Raw genomic sequence first — 20822 nt, 5'->3', positions numbered from 1 at the left:
AACTGCCTTGGTCGCGCTGGTTGATGATCTCCAGCAAGCTAGGGACAAAGGTGAGAGTTGTTTCCTAGTTCTGCTGGATCTCTCAGCGGCCTTTGATACAATTGACCATAACATCCTTCTGGACCGTCTAGAGGGGCTGGGAGCTGGGGGCACTGTTATATAGTGGTTTCGCTCCTTCCTCCTGGGCCGTGTTCAGAAAGTGGTAGTGGGGGATGAGTGTTCAGACTCCTGGGCCCTCACTTGTGGGGTGCCTCAGGGTTCCGTCCTCTTCCCCATGCTTTTTAACATCTATATGAAGCCGCTGGGAGAGATCATCAGGGGGTTTGGACTGGGTGTCCATCAATATGCAGATGATACCCAGCTCTACCTCTCTTTCAAATCAAAACCAGTGAAGGCGGTGAAGGTCCTGTGGTTGGAGGCGGTTGGAGGATGGATGGCGGCTAATGGATTGAAGTTGAATCCTGACAAGACAGAAGTACTGTTTTTGGGGGACAGGGGGCGGGCTGGTGTGGAGGACTCCCTGGTTCTGAATAGGGTAACGGTGCCCCTGAAGGACCAGGTGCGCAGCCTGGGAGTCATTTTGGACTCACAGCTGTCCATGGAGGCACAGGTCAATTCTGTATCCAGGGCAGCTGTCTACCAACTCCATCTGGTACGCAGGCTGAGACCCTACCTGCCCGCAGACTGTCTCGCCAGAGTGCTGCATGCTCTAGTTATCTCCCGCTTGGACTACTGCAATGCGCTCTACGTGGGGCTACCTTTGAAGGTGACTCGGAAACTACAACTAATCCAGAATGCGGCAGCTAGACTGGTGACTGGGGGCGGCCACCGAGACCACATAACACCGGTCTTGAAAGACCTACATTGGCTCCCAGTACGTTTCCGAGCACAATTCAAAGTGCTGGTGTTGACCTTTAAAGCCCTAAACGGCCTCGGCCCAGTATACCTGAAGGAGCGTCTCCACCCCCATCATTCTGCCCGGACGCTGAGGTCCAGCGCCGAGGGCCTTCTGGCGGTTCCCTCATTGCGAGAAGCAAAGCTACAGGGAACCAGGCAGAGGGTCTTCTTGGTAGTGGTGCCCGCCCTGTGGAACGCCCTTCCATCAGATGTCAAAGCGATAAATAACTACCTGACATTCAGAAGACATTTTAAGGCAGCCCTGTTCAGGGAAGTTTTTAATCTGTGATATTTTAGTGTATTTTTGGTTTCTATGGAAGCCGCCCAGAGTGGCTGGGGAAACCCAGCCAGATGGGCGGGGTACAAATAAATTATTATTATTATTATTATTATTATTATTATTATTATTATTATTCTGGTTTGCAACCTAGCAACCTGTCCCTAGTTCCAGAAAAGGCTGAAGGAGATGGTGTTGAAGAGACGTGAGGGGTAACATTTGGTTGCAAATGGACAACATGCCAGCATTGCCTGTAGGATCTGTGCAATGGGGAGTGTAATGTATCCGTTTGTGAATTATTACCATATGTAAGATTATTTTTTTCCAGGTAATTTTTTTCAACATGATGTCAACATGTATTTCTGCAGGGCTAAGAGCGGAAGCTGTAGAGGAGGATGCCATCAGTGAGAAATAAAAAGTGCATGTTAGAGCTCATGGTTTGTTTATGAACTAGTGTTCAGTCATCTCCATGGCTGGGATTTTGATCCTGTTCCTTGTGTAGCTTTCAAATCAACCCCTCCCCCCAAAAAATTAATTACCCAATTAAAAAAAAGAATGCTGTAGATTTCTATCAGATCTGAAGGTTCCCTGGAAGTGGCAGGATTAAGAGAGTCAAATGCTTGTTCCCTTTCCTTCCCCATCTATAGTTTTGATAAGCTTATCTATGGAATATATTACAGATCCAAGAATGTTGGTACTCTCCCTGCCCCCAGTATAGGGAAGCCCTCTTTGAATTGCTCCCTTGACTTCCCATCATGCTGGGAAGTAATTATAATTGCTTCTTCCTTTTTCTTTAATTTGTATTTTTTTTCTCATTTAGGAAAATAGGAAGCTATTTTCTCACATAGTATTTGGTATTTTTCTTTTACGCTTTTACAATTTTCATATTTCTCCCCACTCCACTTGTATATAAAGCAGTGCGTTCTCAGGGTCGGTGTTGTTTGTTTCTTTCCTTTAAAAAAAACACCTGTTTCTCTACCTTACAAAACATGTTTATCTTTCATTCAGGTTAGCTGGCAGGATTGCATTTGTAGTAAGAAAATGAGTTTTCCCCATGTTGATCTCCCTAAGAAAGGAAGAAAGAAAATTCAGACGAAGCATCTTAAGAACATTTTTTAGAACCTTGTTCTCTCCTTGCCTAGGACTGCTTTCAGTAGACAAGTTGTTATTACTTCTTTTCAAGCAAAGCAATTCCAAAGATTTGAAAAGATGTTTGCAGTTTCTTCCAAAGCCCAATTCCCCTTTCTACACTCCAATATAAGCTTTCTTTTTTAAAATGGCTCCCACTAGGGCATTTGCTCTCTCTTTCAACCAGGATGTATCCAAAGGCATTTCTCACCAGGTTCCTGGAACTGAGTTTGGTTATGAAGAGCAATAAATATTTCTTTCCCTTTCGGAAGTCCCAAGACACTGAAAAATATCCCAAGCATAAAGCTATTCCTGCTAATGTGAATAGCCAAACGCTGAGAGAACCCTGCAGCTCACATGGGCAAAGTGAAGAGGGCATGCGTAAATACTTGCAGAAGCTGTTCCCACTGCAGCCTACAGAAAAGCAAGTCATTTCCCTCTAATTACACAAGCCCTAAAGGTGTCTTCCTTGTCATGTATTAACAATATAAGGAGGCATTCATTGTATATTCAGACCAACATTCCAAGTAATGCAGTGCTATCAGTTCTGACTGGCACCAAATGTCAAAAGCAGCTGTTCCAAGGGCTGGTTCAGAGGTCATGCAAAGCCATAGTTTAGCATGAACGTGCACTGCAGCAAGCCTCAGGCTTATGTATTCACCACTATGTCTCTGTTGTCACCATGAGGAGGAGTCTGGAAAACTTTCTGTTCCAATTGCCTTTAACCACACAGAGTGGCTGGCGAAACCCAGCCAGATGGGCGGGGTACAAATAATAAATTTTATTATTATTATTATTATTATTATTATTATTATTATTATTATTTTGTCACCCAAACTGGATAAACTGTGGCTAATATTAACTAGCATTTGTTTGAAGCAAGGCAGCTCCAAACCATGACTTGGGAAGCTGAACTGTTTAAACAAAATTATAGTTAATGTTAACCTCAGTGTCGGGTTTGGATGACACACTAAACTGTGGGTAGTGGAAAGTGGAAAAGAAAAAATAGAAGTGGGGATAAGGCTGAAGCTCGCCTAAGTTCACTCCATCACACTAAATTATGATTTAACTTGATATCAAAATGCAGCCAAAGCATTTTACTTACTGCAGCGCCCCCTAGGCTCTGAAGCACCCGCACTGCCCTAAATCTGCCTCTGCTTGTGACAGCCATGATAACAGCGTGCATTTATCTGACGATTTTTCCTACAAGCATGTAACAATCTGTTACCTGGTTACTAAGGCTTGGCCATCTGCTTCGTGCCATTAAGCAAACCGACTGCTACTCAGTGACTGAACAAGTAGTTTCCTCTGGCGTTTTACATTGTAAAACAATGCATGCATGGTTTTGAAGTGAGGGAAGCAAGAAAATTATGTATTGAAAAACCTGGAACTCGAAAGCAAAGCCGCTGAAATGTAGGCATGTCAGTGTAGGAGCAGCTGGGCGTACACAAACTAGAACTGAACAGGGAGAGCAAACCATCTCTGATATATTGTGGGGTTTTGAGAGGATATTTTCTGAGAGCTTTCAAGGGCACCATAGGAAGTAATGGCAAGCAGACTGCTTTCCACAGAGACCAAACTGGCAACCCCTGCATTCAGTAGCATACGGACACAACTATATTCTTTCTACATTCTTCAGCTTGTTTAAAATTGTTCTATTGGATTTTAATGTAACCCTGGGATTTTACGGAGAAGTGTAGCTTCTGGGATAGCTCAGTCGGTAGAGCATGAGACTCAGGGCTGTGGGTTTGAGCCCCACAAAAGCTTGGGCAAAAGATTCCTGTATTGCAGGGACTAGATGACTCTTGTGGTCCCTTCCAGTTATATGATTCTGATAAATCTTTTAAGAAAAAATCAAGAATAGTAAAATCATAATTAAACAAATCACATGTGAAACTGTGCATTAAAAATAAAGGGTGATGATAAAACATACACACACACACACACTCATAAAACCTGAAAGACATACAATTTTTTTATTTTAAAAAATCATAATAGCAAACACGGTGTAGCTTTCTTTGATACCTCTAAGCATCCATGCTTGGGGTTGGTCTTCTGCAGGCTGCTTTGTGTCTCAAGCCACAGAAGGGAGGTGCAAAAAGTTTTCAACTACACCTCACATAATCCTTGAGTATTGCCTGGTTGGGCTGATGAGAATTTTGGTCCAAAACATCTGGTTTCGGACCAAAACCAGGCCTGGGAAGGTTGCTATACATGCTTACCTGAGAGCAAGTCTCCTTAAATGCCACAGGGTCCCAGTGTTGGTTTAAGCCAGAAATCTAGAAGCCTGTGCTTTTCTAGATACTTTTAGGACTCTTAACTCTCATCAGCCCGAGTTGGTATGGCCAATGGTTAGCAATGATGGGTTTGAGAGTCCAACAATCTCAGAAAGGCACAGGCCCTTTAAGCGATCATAAATGGTACATGAAGTCTAGTGGATATTTTGAAATGTAATTCTAATTATTTCCTTGGTACTTCAGTGCAAATATTCAACATCTACCTTGGATCAACCTGGAGAGGTTAGAATTTGTGAGCCAGAGATTGGATGGTTCGTTTAATCTTTTCTCATACATATATTTTTAATGGCTTTAATTTTACTTTTTGGAGTAGAAAGCATAAATTGTGATTGTACTTCTTTTATTGCAACAAAATGTAAAATTTAATCATTCACCTAAAGTATGCAAATAACTTGTTTTAAAAAATGGGACAAAGCCAGTGACACCTTCCCATTTGGTCTTCTTGAAAACGGCTGAATGACACAAAGTGAATCTTACATTATCTGCCTACTCTAAATAATCCCTTTTAGTAGGATTAGTCAGAGTATTAAATTAACAGAACAAGCAATTAATTATACTCTTTTGAAACCAAGAGCAGCCACAGTATTTGAAATGCTTCCCCCCCCTTCTTTGTGTCTCGTATCAGAAATCACACTATGCATGTTTGCAGATGTGGTAAATTCTTCTTGAATTGTGTTTTAAGGGAAAGCGCTGGGAATGAATGATGAACAGGCAAAATTAATTTCATTTTGCTCTCAGATCTACCAGGGTAAGTATTAACCTCACATCTTAAAAGAAAATAAAGCCTTAATTTAATTTATCACTGTGAACATGCAAGGCGAGGTCCTGCTGCCACAGCACAGATGTGCCAAGTTCAACTTATGTGGAGAACCAGTCCCCTTTGGCTAAATCCTGCTGAATGTGTCTCATTAGTTGGGTTGCAGGATAATTCAAACTGTTACAGGATTAGAAACGCAAGTCAGCACTCAGTATCTCAATGTACAACCATATACATTGACGAGTTGAGTAGGGACATAGCAGCCTGTCTCATACCAAGTCAGACCACTGGGTCATCAACTCAGTATCTCCTGCATTGACTGGAAATAGCTCTCCAAAATGTCAGACAGAGGTTTTGCTCAGTCCTAGCGGGAGATGCTGAGAACTGAATGCAACGAAGATGCTCCACTACTGACTTACAACTTAGCACCCCATCATACATTATGTGTATCTTATTTATCTTAATCTCCTGGGTAAACCATTTTACACATGAAAATAATAGTATTTTTAAAACCATCTTCTAGAAACAGTCTGCTTTCAATAAATACATAATAAATTATTATTATTTATTTATTTATTTATTTATTTATTTATTTATTTATACCCCGCCCATCTGGCTGGGTTTCTCCAGCCACTCTGGGCGGCTTCCAACAGAATATTAAAATACAATAATCTATTAAACATTAAAAGCTTCCCTATACAGGGCTGCCTTCAGATGTCTTCTCAAAATCTGGTAGTTGTTTTTCTCTTTGACATCTGATGGGAGGGTGTTCCACAGGGCAGGCGCCACTACCTAGAAGGCCCTCTGCCTGGTTCCCTGTAACCTCACTTCTCGCAGTGAGAGAACCACCAGAAGGCTCTCTGAGCTGGACCTCAGTGTCTGGACTGAACGATGGGGGTGGAGACTCTCCTTCAGGTATACTGGGCCAAGGCCGTTTAGGGCTTTAAGGGTCAGCACCAACACTTTGAATTGTGCTCGGAAACGTACTGGGAGCCAATGAAGATCCTTTAGGACTGGTGATATATGGTCTCGGCAGCCACTCCCAGTCACCAGTCTAGCTGCCACATTCTGGATTAGTTGTAGTATCTGGGTCACCTTCAAAGGTAGCCTCACGTAGAGCACATTGCAGTAGTCCAAGCAAGAGATAACCAGAGCATGTACCACTCTGGCAAGACAGTCTGCGAGCAGGTAGGATCTCAGCCTGCGTACCAGATGGAGCTGATAAACAGCTGCCCTGGACACAGAACTGACCTGCACCTCCATGGACCGCTGTGAGTCTAGAATGACTCCCAGGCTGCGCACTATGTCATATAAATTGGATTTCCTCCCAAAAAAAATGCTATTATTTTAAAAACCACACCTAACACAACCCAGGAGCCTTCCACACGCGCTGCGTCAGGAATATTTGGGCATCGCGTGGCAGGACAGAGTTTCAAACAAAGATGTGCTTTCCCATGCCCACATTCCCACCATGTTCGCACTCCTGTCTCAGTGACATCTACGCTGGCTTGTTCTTCTCCACAGAATAGAAAATGGCAGGATGCCCAAGGACATGCTTCAGGCCCGTTGGCAGACCAGCTCTGTGTTCCAAAGATGTCTGCAAACATGACGTGAAGGCTGGCAACATCAACCTGGCCATGTGGGAATCCCTTGCAGACAACCACAGTGCCTGGAGAGAGATAATCAGGTTGTGCATCCATATCAGTGACTGGGAGAAGAAATGCCATGGTGCATGTGCAACAGCACAACCGGACACCTGCATCTGCCCCAGCTGCAACAAAACACAAAACACAACTCTCCCATATTGGTCTCTGTAACCTTCCAACAGTTTGACTTCAACCCCCCCCTCCCCAAGGTGAACTCCTCCATTGTCTCCCGAGACAGACAGATGTCCACAACATATATGCCGTTTCCACCTGCTTCTTCTAGTCCTGACATTTCAGTATATTACCTGCAGCCCTTTAAATTTAATGTATGAACAATATTAAATGGTGTGGTTAAACATTTAGAAGTTTTATTAGCAGACCATAGCTCTTTAAATACCTAATGGTAAAATTTCTAATTAAAATGACCATAATGTTTCAATGTCAGGCTCTTAGCGTCTGCTCCAGGGCCTGAGTGCATCTGGAATTGATGGCTGTTTCATTACAACAACATGCAGGCCGGGTAGCTGAATAAACAGATGCTGTTTCTTTTCAGACTGCATTTTCTACTCTCACGCTGCTATAGAGGCACAGAATATGAGTCACTTCAGGCAGGGATGTTTCCTCAATCCAAGCTTCATTTTGAGGTATTTTTACCTATATTGAGGTATTTGTTAAGATGGCTCCTGTCCAATTTGGATGTGCTGCTCTACAGCAAGTTTATGTAAGTCTAGGTCTGGCCCAATGCTTTCTGATGCCTGAGGCAAATAAATAACAATAAAAATAATTCTATTGTTTATACCCCACCCATCTGGCTGGGTTTCCTCAGCCACTCTGGGCGGCTTCCAGCAAAATCTAAAAATAAAATGTCAGACATTAAAAACTTAACAAGGACAAGATGGCATCCCTTGCCTCCAATTTCATGTAAAAAATCTGACTGGAATGGAAGTTGAATTTTCCAGTTGAATCTAACGTCAATACTGGCACTGGGACAGCATCTTTTACCACACCTGAGGGCAGCAGGCTATCTTAGGGGGAACAGGGAAGGCTCTGTGGCACACAGTTCTGTCCTCCAACATGTTGCTGCTGCTCAGCCATTGCTGCTCCCCTCAGCATCCGTCATCTGAGGTGGCCACCTCACTCTACCTAATGGCAGGACCGGCCCTGTAAGTGACTTTTCAACACATAACAAACCCTGCTCCTTCTCCAAGTTCAAAGCATGTACTTTACCCCCATTTCTCTGTCTCAAGGATCTTACCATCTAAATAACCACAATCTATTTAAAAAGCCAGGTAGGAAAAACCCTGAGTAGCATGCCTCATCATTTATAATATAATATATGCAGGAAATATTTTAGTTGGATGGGAAGCAGTCAGGAAATGAATAATACTAAGTCAGAAAACAGGAGGCTAAAAAGTACAAAAAGGGGGCAATTAAAATGAAAAACCAACTAAGATGTGCTTCGGGGGACTTTAAATTTTCCCTTGGCTTTCTGTATCTTTGTGAAATCTCCACTGAGTTTGCCATTCCTGTCAAGCATGAATGGACAATAACTCAAGAATGTGGCAGTGTAGCATTTTGCCGGTGTTTCTTTTAAACTCTAGTAATATCCGAGGAAGACAAGAGCAATCCCAAGGCACCTGCACGAACATGAAAACTTCATTCTCCATTTCCTGCAGAGAAGTGCTTTAACCATTTTTGTTCTAAGGCTTTAAAAAAAAATGGCTATTTCTTTCTGTATGTATTGATGGGGATAGAAGGTTGTTAGGAAAGAGCTCTATTTCAACTTGGTGTCTGGCAGTTCTCTGTGATGAAAAATGAGGTCAGGTAAACACTCTCTGCTGCAATCATGAATTATATCCACAGATGCTGTGGGCTGCCGACTGCCCTCATCCAGTTTCTGAGCAAACAGCCTTTGAAAGCCACAGGCTGAAGTGACTTGGGTTCTATATCCACTCCAAAAGCATTACCTTCATGGCTCCGTATGCATCTCTGAAACAGATTGGAAAGACACTTCTGAGAGCAGGATTATTTTGTGCCTTGTTCAAAGAGTCACCTTCCTTTGGCTGGACAAGTCTAATTGAACAAAGCAAGGGCAATGTCTCCTCAAGTGAGTTTGAAGAATAAAGCCGTCTCAAGGATATACCCAATAATGTGTGCATAATCCTATCTTTCTAATGCCTATATGTCATTCCAGATATCTAACATCAATTAAAATTACAATCTCACAATAAAACCACAACACTGGCATGCTAGCTTAAAAAAATCCTCAAACCATAACATTATCTGTCCAGCAAGGCTTGGGGGGGGGGGCGGGAAGCCTGCTGGAATAGAAAGGTTTCCACTGGCAGAAAACAGCAAGAAACAGATGAAACTCCCTGAAGAAGATATTCCACAACCTGGGTGCCACAACTAAGAAGGCTCTCTCCCAATTCACTGCCAAACAATCCACAGAGTAGGGTCTATCTAGATCTTAGGCACTGTGCAGACTAGAACAGGAGAAGGCAGTCCTTTATAATCACTACACTTAATTGCACCAGGAAACAGATTGGTAGCTAGAGCAAGCATTGCAGACTGGTGTAATGTAGTCTTATGGGCAAGCACCCAGAAACAACCTCGATCCAGATAGATCTTATTGGAGTAATCCGACCTTGATTTAATTCAGACGTGTTATCATGGCCAGGTCTGACCTCCTCAGGAAGTATGTAAATGGCACGCCAATCTGAACTGAACAAAGGCCTTCCTAAGCCTCTGCCTCCACCACCTGAGCATGCAGGTGCAAGGCTGACTCCAGGATTGAGCACCTTTCCCCCTCTTTTACATGGAGTTTTGCGTGGCAGTTAGCCCAGAACCACAGAATTTGAAGGGACAGAATCACAGAATTGTAGAGTGGAAGGTATCACAAATGTTGCAGTCAAAGACCTTTTCAGGCTCATGAACACCTGGCAACAAAACCCAAGTATTTGCAAAGGAGTTAAGCTTTTGTTGCAAAGGGCCTTGCATTGACCTAGACTGCCAACTATAAGTCGTAAACAGCAGTCTGCCTATAACAGAGATTACAACTTTGCACTATTTGCCCAAAACTACTGTAACACCAGCAGGACATTTTAAAAATGTTATCCTGTATAAAATGGCATCATAGAATTCTTCAGCTCCTTAGGCTAAGATACAAATAGATAATAATTAGGATAACTAGGCTCCATTTCTTCCCCTTCATTAAATGCCCACAAGGTAACAGCTAGGTAATTTCAGTTTAAAACTTTTTGCATCACCTTTCACTCACCAATCAAAATTATTCCAGAAAATGGCCTTGAGTGCTGATAACTGCACGAGGAGCATTAAATCGGTTTCTGCAAAATTGCCTGTAGGTTGACAGTGAATTAGCCACCATTCTCAAATGTTTGCCAGTACTGATTTTACTTCCCAAACTTCTCATCTACCATTAAGAATACCAATAAATTTAAATTATGGGAGAGACACTGTGGGTCATTCGCTCTTTTCTTCCATGTGCATTATTCATAACATGCAATGGGGAATCCAATTCTGGGATATGATTTGGAATTAAGTAGTCTTTGAAATGTAAATAACATTCATGAGTACATTCTGCCTGCCCCAAGAATGTGCCCTCATCAAAAACTTAAAAGCATTTTATTTTTCTCCACTGAGTTGCAATTTTCTTCCCTCCACTTTCAGGCAGAAAATCGTCAGAAGTAAGCTTTCTGCCTCCCACCTACAGATAGCTCTCAGCTGGTGTTAGTTTACACAGATTGCAACTCTTAACTTTCCATATCTGTAACTCATGGCCAGTATTGCAAGAACCTATTCAAATTTGCTTCCAAACTGATCAGCACTTGGTGCCTTTTATGTTTAGCCTTTCATTTTCTTGTTTTCTTTTATTACTCGATCTCCCAACAGGTCAACTTTGAGCCGAGACACACCGAGTTTCTTTGTAGGACTGTGGATGGAATCACAGCAACGGAGAAGGAGTGTGAGTCCTTTCCCTCAGCACCACTTCCCCACTTCAAACCCTCACCTCAAATGCTTATTAGGCACAAACGTGCAGACATAATATTGGTGCTGAGAAAGTGCTTGTACACTGCCTTTCTATATTACTATACACAAGGCGGTTTACAAGCTGAAGAAACAAAAAATAAGACAGCAAAGATCACATAGCAATGTGTGGTCCAACCCCAAAAAAATCATAATAAAAGGGCAACTTAAATATAAACAACTTACCGTATATCATATAAAGCAATATTCAACAATCCATTGGAACATGATAATAAACAATAAAATTGGGGGGGGGCACCAGGTGGCGCATTGGAAGATGGCCGACAATAACATCTCTCCGACCCACACGAGGTAATTAAGAGGCTGCTATGGGAAGTATGCAGTCTTCCTGACCCCCCAAGGAGATGGGGGAGACAGCCTTGCCAGCGGTGTCCACAATGCACCCCCGGATTTGTAAGAAGGGGGTGCCGGTCACTTGGCACAGCCCTCGGTGAAGTCGGCTCTTCCCGGACGCCGTCTCCAATCAGCGCATGCTGGTTCGCTTTAGCTCGAAAATATAATTGGAAACATATAATTGGAAAAGAAGCTAAAGCACATACATCAAGTGAAGTTCGGGTGATAAGACTGCTGATTAATGGATCTCTGTGACCGGAGCAACGGACGAGATAAATAAATCAAGTGAGGAATTACCATCAAGACACTGGTACGTTTGGACTGAAATGGAAGGGGGGGTGGAGGAAAAAACTTTTCTTTTCTTTGCCTTATGTGATTATTAATAACCCTCCACCCCAGAAAGAAGTTTGTTGCATTTGCTAAACATAAGCAGGAATCTAAGAACTGTGTGGAATGAATTTCAAAGAGATTGGTAAATATTGGAGAACAAAGGAAAGTTTTTATGACGCAGTTTAAAATGGTGTTTCGCTAAGACAGGCTTGTCTAAGAAAGACGGGAGGCGGAGGACCAGTACCATCGGAATGTGAATGATGATTGATGATTGGAATGTGATCTAACTGGCAGAGCCTTTTGTGAGATACTTGGCAAGCCTGCGAAAATTAAAGGACAGACCGAGGATAATTTTTTTACGGAAGGTGGAATGGCGTCTGTCCCTATGTGATATGACTTTTGGGAGAGTCTAAAACCCACACAGAGGAGTTTGTTTTCCAACCTGCTTGTGAGGATTATCAGAGATCGCAAAGAAAGGATATATGATAACAATAAGAAGATGTAGAAAGTAATAAAGAGACTATCTGGACAGATCTGGATAGAATTTTCTAATTAAAGCAGCAATATAAGTGATGTTTGGATCCCCGTTCAGAGCTTGATGTATGGGTACCCCCAACAAAATTAAAAAATCTGGCTGTATAATTTGGAATTAATGTGATATGGAAATAATGTGATTTGATTGGCCTGTTAATAAAAATCATTTAAAAAAAACACAAGATAGTAAACAATAAAATTAAACAATAAAGAATTACAGAACTATAATCAATAGAAATAACGGCAAGTCACAATGCATAAAATACCACAAAACATATGCCATGTAAGAGCATCAAACTGAGAAACAAAAACACACAACTGATAAAATTATTTTCTAAAAAAATATCCCTAACCTTTTCTCTCTTCCCCTCTACTTCTGCTGCTCCCAAAGTCATTCATTCATTCAGCCTTTATTGGCATAATTGTTCTCAAAGGCATGGTCTAGGGAAAGGCTCCTATGGCTGGAGGGTGGGGCAAGGCAGGTGGGAAAATCTACTGCCTGGTGACCAGCACAAAGTCTCTTTCCCCTCACAGTTCTCCCTCTGGAAACAGAATTTCCCCCTTTGCTGCCAGAAACTGCTCCAGGGAAGGGAATCAGCCCAGAGGTCAAGGGTCAGCTTCTTCACCCCACATTCTTCAATCCAAATCCAAGCTGTTTTAACAAAATATGTCAGGAGTTACATGTTCTAGCAGGAGATGAGTAATTGGAAGTGCACTTCGGATTCATTTTTAACTTTTGTATTTGTCATCTGTTGTATTCTGCACATACTGGAATGGCCCAGTTAAGATCTCTACACAATGGCCTATGGCTTTGCCATTAATAAATTGACTTGCTTCCAAAATGACTCATGATTTCCCAAGCTCCTGCCAGGCAGATCCAATAAATCTGTCTTAGCTGCAATGGCACAAAATAGCCATGGCTAAAAGCAGTATCCGAAAAACCTGTCAAGGAAGAGGCAGCTTTTCTGAGCCCTCTCCTGCCAGGTAAACGGACTCAGTAGCTTTTCATTTCCAAGAAAGACACTGAACCTAATTGGAAAGCTATTCGCACTGTTGCACTGGCTTTCCAGAGCCTCTAGCAGGTGAAAGGCCGCCCAGGCCTGAAATAATGTAACTCCTATCCCCACTAGTGTCACATAAGTACAGCGCGAAGTGAAAAAGAAATGAAAGCCTGATGGCTGCTACTCCTGCAGTCCTCCTGGGAATGGTGCAAACAACAATGCAAAGGCTACCAGGTTGTTTCCTGCTACTGTTAACTCGAAACTCCATAAACATATGCAGCTGCATGCTTGGGAAAACATATGCCTGCGTGGCACTAATACCACGGATTTCAAAACAGTATGTCAATTGTAAATTTCTATTTCCTCAAGTCACGTTCTAGTTTCATGGTGTTGAGGGAATGGGGTTGGAATGCCTTACTTCAATTATGGCAGCTTTGTAGCAGGTATGAAGCAATTACCTTGCAAAATTCTCGGTCTGTGAAGTTTACAGCATAAACCACGGTTTATAGTGCAAACCACGGTTTACAGATCAAGAATACTGCTCTGCCAAATGAGGACTCCCCATTCTCTCATAAACTATAGTTCTGTGTTACATCTGCATTGAGGCAAATATCGCTGTGGTTAGAGCTGATCAGAATTGCCTGAAAACATGGTTTGCAAATTCATTTTAAAACATGGATTCAAAAAAAACCTAGTTAGCTCCAACCATATTTGGTACCAATGCAGATGTCATGTTAAGTGATAGTTGGAACACCACATGAAAAGGCGGGGGGGGGGGAGGTTTCCTGTGGAAGAAAAAGTGGGAGAATAAAGCACATTATGACCTAAAAGGACCATTCAGACATGTACACTTTCCCCAAGTTTAATTTTGGTCAATATAAAAACAAAGTGGTACAGTTTGAAGACACCGATTATGAAACCACTCCAGAATAATCTGCTAAAAGATTAAAGCACAATATGCTACCAGTTTACAACAAATGTAACTGGTTGGAAGATTAAATAGAACCCCAAATTATCACTTATCTGGTTGTGCACACCATAAAAATGCATATTTTTTTTCTCCAGCTAGGAATGAATTAAGCTGCAATAAAATTCATGGAAGGGTTTTATTTATTTTTTTTAAATAATATTTATTAAGATTTAAAAGGTTACAAAAAGAGAAAATAGAAAACAGCATATTAAGCAAAAACAAAACATCACATCAATAAGGAAAAAAAACTAGAAAAATAAAAACAGTTAGAAAAAAAAAATACAATGAACCTTCCCATAACTTATCTTTCATTTGCTTGTTTCCTTGACCTCCTCACACCTCCCTTTTTTGTATTCTAGTTCAGTTAGCTATTTCAGCAAGTCCTTTCCATCTTTTCCAGTTTTTGTCCTATATTTTATCTTAATATAATGTAACTTTACTTTCCCTCCTTTCACCATTTAACAATCTGTTTTTTCTTAATCCTTTATAGCATTTCTGCTAAAACCACATTACTTCATTCCAACATCCTTCTAACATTCCTTAATTTTACAATGTTTCTGTAAATAAACTTTAAATTTCTTCCAATGGAAGGGTTTTAGACAAAGCCTTCTCGGTGGTGGCACCTGTCCTGTGGAACGCCCTCCCATCAGATGTCACACAGATAAATAACTACAGTGGACGCTCGGGTTGCGAACGTGATCCGTGTGGGATGCACGTTCGCAACCGACAGCATGCGCAAAGCGCAATTTAGCACTTCTGCACATGCATGACTGCCGAAACCCGTTTTAACAACCTGTTCCGGTACTTCCGGGTTTCGGCGGTCCGTAACCCAAAAAAACGCAACCTGAAGCGGCTGTAACCCAAGGTATGACTGTATTTTACATTTGAAGGCAATCCTGTTCAGGGAAGTTTTTGATGGTTGAAGTTTTATTGTGTTTTTAATATTTTGTTGGGAGCCACCCAGAGCGGATGGGGCAACCCAGTCAGATGGACGTCATATAAATAATAAAAATATTATTATGATGAATGAATACTTGTTGCCATCCTGTATAGCCCAACATTGCATGAAAACAGCAAAAGGAAATAATATGTTGCACTGAAATGCTGAACCTATGTACCTTCATAGTTACTGCAAGCGTTAAAACATAGCTGCACATTGAACTCTGGGAAGGGAAGGGAAGGAAACACACACTTTTTAGGAGCTCAACATTAACAGACCACCAACAACTAAAACAAAACCCCAAACCCACTGATAAAACTATGTATAGTATGATAGCTAACAGAGTAATTCTTCTACCATGGAAAGCAGCCAGAATGCTTAGAAGTATATTGGCCCCAAGTGACCCAGCTAATTTGGAGACAAAATCTTTCCAATTAAACTGACAGGACAGAAAAGCCTGTCCTGATTATTTTTAGAGATGCATGACCAACCTAAAATCTGTGACTGGGTAAATGTTTTAAATACAGAGTGCTGATGGCTTCTCCTGTTTGGCATGTTCCATATGACTTCTTTTGTTGTGCGCTTGCATGATTCCACTCTTAACGCTCATTAAAAACATTTAGAGATCAAGGGTGAGATGCTCAGACTCTGCGGAACCCTGAGCACATTTCATTGTCATCTTGCATAGCTTTTATTTAGTGAGCTGCGGCTCTGCACTTGGTTTTATAGTCACTGATTGAAAACTGTGGCCGTAGTTTTGCGCAGTGCTAATTGCTAGCAGGGTCTAAAAACGAAGTATTAAGGGTTGTCTGGACATATATAGGAATACTTTACCCAGCAAGATGAATTATACCCATTACTTTGTATCAATGAGCTGCAACAATCTTGAATTTCTTATTCTGGGACGAAAATGATAATGCCTTCCTACTCATAATTAGGCTGCTCTTCCTTTTTCTCTCTGCATGCAAAAGGTCCTACGTCCAATCCCTGGCCTCTCCTGTGAAAAGTTCAGGAGGCAAGACTGGGAATGACCTCTGCCAGATGCGTCTGGCTGCCACATCCATCCATAGTACAGTAGTACCTCAGGTTACATACGCTTCAGGTTACAGATGCTTCAGGTTACAGACTCCGCTAAACCAGAAATAGTACCTTGGGTTAAGAACTTTGCTTCAGGATGAGAACAGAAACCGTGCTCCGGCGGAGCGGCGGAAGCAGGAGGCCCCATTAGCTAAAGTGGTGCTTCAGGTTAAGAACAGTTTCAGGTTAAGAATGGACCTCCGGAACGAATTAAGTACTTAACCCGAGGTACCACTGTATTGGGGATAGGCAGGACTGACTCGGTCTAAGGCAGCTTCACGCTGTTGCTGTTTTAAAAAACCACACCATTTTATACTGAAATGAAACTGAATCGCACATCTGAAGGGCACAATATGGAGGCACCTGATCAACACAACCTTTCATTAACTGTGATTTGTTAAATAATATGATTACGATTGTTTTATTTCATTTATGAATTGCTTGTTGTAAAACATCTCGTCGTGATCCAACAATAAAAAACAACAATAAAAAAGTGTATGTTTAAAAACAACTTCAAGTCCATTTAGATCAGGCTTCCTCAACCTCGGACCTCCAGACGTTTTTGGCCTACAACTCCCATGATCCCTAGCTAGCAGGACCAGTGGTCAGGGGTGATGGGAATTGTAGTCTCAAAACATCTGGAGGGCCGAGGTTGAGGAAGCCCTATTTAGATTGTGAGCCTGGGAGCAGGGCTAGTTTAATTGGTTGCATCTAAGCCACTTCGTCAGGATTGTCAGCTGAAGAGCAGGATGCAAAAGCTCCAAATAAAGAGCCGTTGAGTTCATAATAATAATAATAATTTATTTATACCCCGTCCATCTGGCTGGGTTTTCCCAGCCACTCTGGGCAGCTTCCAACAAAAGATTAAAAATACATTAAAACACCAGTCATTAAAAACTTCCCTAAACAGGGCTGCCTTGTCTTCTAAATGTCAGATAGGTGTTTATTTCTTTGACATCTGATAGGAGGGCGGGCGCCACTACCGAGAAGGCCCTCTGCCTGGTTCCCTGTAACCTCACGTCTCACAGTGAGGGAACCACCAGAAGGTTTTCGGAGCTGAACCTCAGTGTCCGGGTTGAATGATAGGGGTGGAGACGCTCCTTCAGGTTTACTGGGCCAAGGCCATTAGATCTAGGCCATAGATTAACAAAGGCCTCATCTGTTTTTCTTTTTTCAATTTAGTTTCCTAAAACAAACCCTATGCCTTTGATATATTGAATTGATCATGCACTGACTGCCCGGGCACATGTTCAAAAGTGCAAAGGCCGTTTGGCACCTTAGGTGGACGTTCTCAGTGGACACACACTTTAGCATTTTAATTCTTTAGTGATGACTAACTGAAACTTTAGAATGCAGTATTGTATGTATGTCCGATACTATCTTCTCCAAATATTTTGAAAAGCACGCATGGCACATAATGAAGGATACAATGTTGGGCTTTCCAAGAACTGCCTTTTCTATTTCTAGCAAGTGCCAAAATGAACTGTTTTTAACTAAGTGCGGCTTTTTTTGTTGAGTTGGCTTGACTTTGTGCTTCTCTTTTTTGCACTGCTTGTGGCCATTTGAGGAAATGTCTACTTAAAACAACTGTCAAACAAACCTACTTATTCACAACGAGATAGCAAGAAGAAATAGACTCTCGGAGGATATGCAAGTTAAACAAGGCATTCGAGCAGAAGTATAAAAGATTAATGGAAGGCACTGGCACTCTCAAGATTGGGTTGTTTATAGTTCCTCACCCTAATACAGCCAGGGAAATACTTCTGCAAAGTGGACTCCAACCGAAGGGCGCCCTCGCTGGATTGGGAACAGTGTGTGAAGCAGAGGAAATCTGTCCCACGGCATTACAGTGGTACCTTGGGTTACATAGCTTCAGGTTACATACGCTTCAGGTTACAGACTCCGCTAACCCAGAAATAGTGCTTCAGGTTAAGAACTTTGCTTCAGGATGAGAACAAAAATCGTGCTCCGGCGGCGCAGCGGCAGCAGGAGGCCCCATTAGCTAAAGTGGTGCTTCAGGTTAAGAACAGTTTCAGGTTAAGTACAGACCTCTGGAACGAATTAAGTACTTAACCTGAGGTACCACTGTATTCTTAGGGCAATGTTCACTAATCACCTATCACCTGTGAGCCAGTGTGGTGCAGTGGTTAAGAGCGGTAGACTCGTAGTCTGGTGAACCGGGTTCGTGTCTCCGCTCCTCCACATGCAGCTGCTGGGTGACCTTGGGCTAGTCACACTTCTCTGAAGTCTCTCAGCCTCACTCACCTCACAGAGTGTTTGTTGTGGGGGAGGAAAGGAAAGGAGATTGTGAGCCACTTTGAGACTCCTTAGGGTGGTGATAAAGCGGGGTATCAAATCCAAACTCCTCTTCTTCTTCTTGCAATGTGGCCGGGATTGCGCAGGCCCATGTGCCACCTCCATTGCTAAGAAGCAGCAGAATGCGATGATAGAATCTAGAGATGGGCCGAGCCTTTTGAGAATGCCCAGAGGAGGAGAGTATTTAATAAATGTTAAGGAGAAAGCTTGTTCCTGGAGGGAGAAAGACTCCAGCTCGTCCCCTTCTGCAATCCATTGGGTTTTCTACTTGCAGAATTATCTTTAGCCTCAAAAAGAATGCTCTTAAAAGATCAGACAAATTCGTGCATGAGACTAACCACAATGGCTATATTCCACCTCCACTCTCAGAGATAATATGCCTTGGAATTAGCAGTTTCTGCTGGGAATCCCAGGTGGGCAGTGATCTTATGTTCAGGTCTTGCCTGAAGGCTTCCCAAAGGCATCTGGCTGGCCACTAGATGGGCCTTCATCCTGATCCGGCAGGTTCTTCTTATGTTCTTAATGTATTTCTCTAGTTGTAGCTTGAAATTATATACAGTCCATCATACTATCTTTATCATAGGATCTGCCACCTCATTCTGCTGGGATCCCCTGTAGCAGATGATCAAGGCCCATATGCAGTGAAGCTTCCCACTATGAACAAAACCTGGCTAGAAAGGTGAGATTTGAGTTGAAAAAGCTCAGTTTTCAACTGCAGAAGACTTTGTTTGGAACACTGTACACCCATCCTAATGCTTCCCAATGCTAATGTTAGGTGCATACAGCTGCTTTTTCCAGACTGCACAGTTAAACTGATTTACCACTGAAAAGTGAGGCAGTTAGCACCAATTTTAATTATCTTAAATTGTTTTCATTCCTACTCTGTATCTCCCTAAAGAAGGAAACCATTTAAACGTTCATTTTCGCTGCACCTACTCTGGTGAATTAATGTATTTCTGACTTGACAATACTGATAAAATGATAGTTATCAAGGTCTATTCTATTTATCCTTGGAGAAATGAAACTATTTAACAAGAAGAAGTTAAAATAAAATCTTTCTCGGAGGGCATTGTAAGTCCTATTGCCTCAGTATTGTATTTTCTTCCTACCCATCTTCTATCAATTGTACATTTTGAATTACTTTATGAAATTAAGGCTGCAGTTCAATGCACCCGAGAGCAAATCTCATTGAACTCCGTGGTACTTATGTCTGAATAAACATGCTTAGAAGCAGGCTGCATAATACATACCAAGTGGACAAACTGCAATCCCCTTTTTCTTCTCCTTAGAAACAGTTTACCTTCCCTTCAGTGAATATATACACATATAAAGGTAAAGGGACCCCTGACTATTAGGTCCAGTCACAGACGATTCTGGGGTTGCTGCGCTCATCTCGCTTTATTGGCTGAGGGAGCCGGCGTATAGCTTCCGGGTCATGTGGCCAGCATGACTAAGCCGCTTCTGGTAAACCAGAGCAGCGCACGGAAACGCCGTTTACCTCCCCGCCGGAGCGGTACCTATTTATCTACTTGCACTTGACGTGCTTTCAAACTGCTAGGTTGGCAGAAGCAGGGACCGAGCAACAGGAGCTCACCCCGTTGCAGGGATTCGAACTGCCGACCTTCTGATCGGCAAGTCCTAGGCTCTGTGGTTTAACCCACAGCGCCACCTGCGTATATACACACATATATAATAAATCTTAATATTACAGTGGCTTTTCCCCTCTCCATTCCAGGGATCAGAGAGGATCCAAACTAGAATACAATATTTAATTACTGATCCTTAAGCCAATATCAAGTACTAGAATATTGCTCGAACAAATATTTAAACAACTCGGAAATATTAACAATCACTTGTAGATCGTTACTAGATGGGGAACATGTGGCCTACTAGATGTTGTCTGACTACAACTCCCATCATGACTGGCCAACTGAACTCAGTGCCACTGAACTCAGTTCATTACTTCTAGGTAAATATTCTTAAGCTACGGCTGCAAGGCCCCATCTGCACTATGCACTTAAAGCAGTATCGTACCACTTTCAACAGTCATAACTTCTGCCAAAGAATCGTTTAAAATGTAGTTTGTTAAGGGTGTTGAGAGTTGTTAGAGGAGATGCCTGTTTCCAGGGTTCCCTAGGAAAAGGAGTTGATTGTTAGCCCACTCTGAGAATTGTAGCTGTGAGGAGAACTGGTGTCTCCTCACACTCCTCTCAGCACCCTTAACACTTCTCATGATTCTTTGGGGAAAGCC

General features: G+C 42.2%; 1 long non-coding RNA gene across 1 annotated transcript; it reads left to right on the top strand.

Annotated features, from left to right (window-relative positions):
- Positions 1-7177: 7177 nt before the first annotated feature.
- On the top strand, positions 7178-14369 carry LOC308476567. The gene is made up of 3 exons (XR_013985963.1): positions 7178-7646; positions 10693-10987; positions 12802-14369. It is a non-coding gene; the product is annotated as an uncharacterized lncRNA (long non-coding RNA).
- Positions 14370-20822: the final 6453 nt, after the last annotated feature.

The sequence above is a fragment of the Podarcis pityusensis genome (genome assembly GCF_964106645.2).
Source record: "Podarcis pityusensis genome assembly, chromosome: 4".
Lineage (NCBI taxonomy): Eukaryota > Metazoa > Chordata > Lepidosauria > Squamata > Lacertidae > Podarcis > Podarcis pityusensis.
The sequence above is the reverse complement of the archived record's forward strand: the minus strand, read 5'-3'. Positions and strand labels throughout refer to the sequence as shown.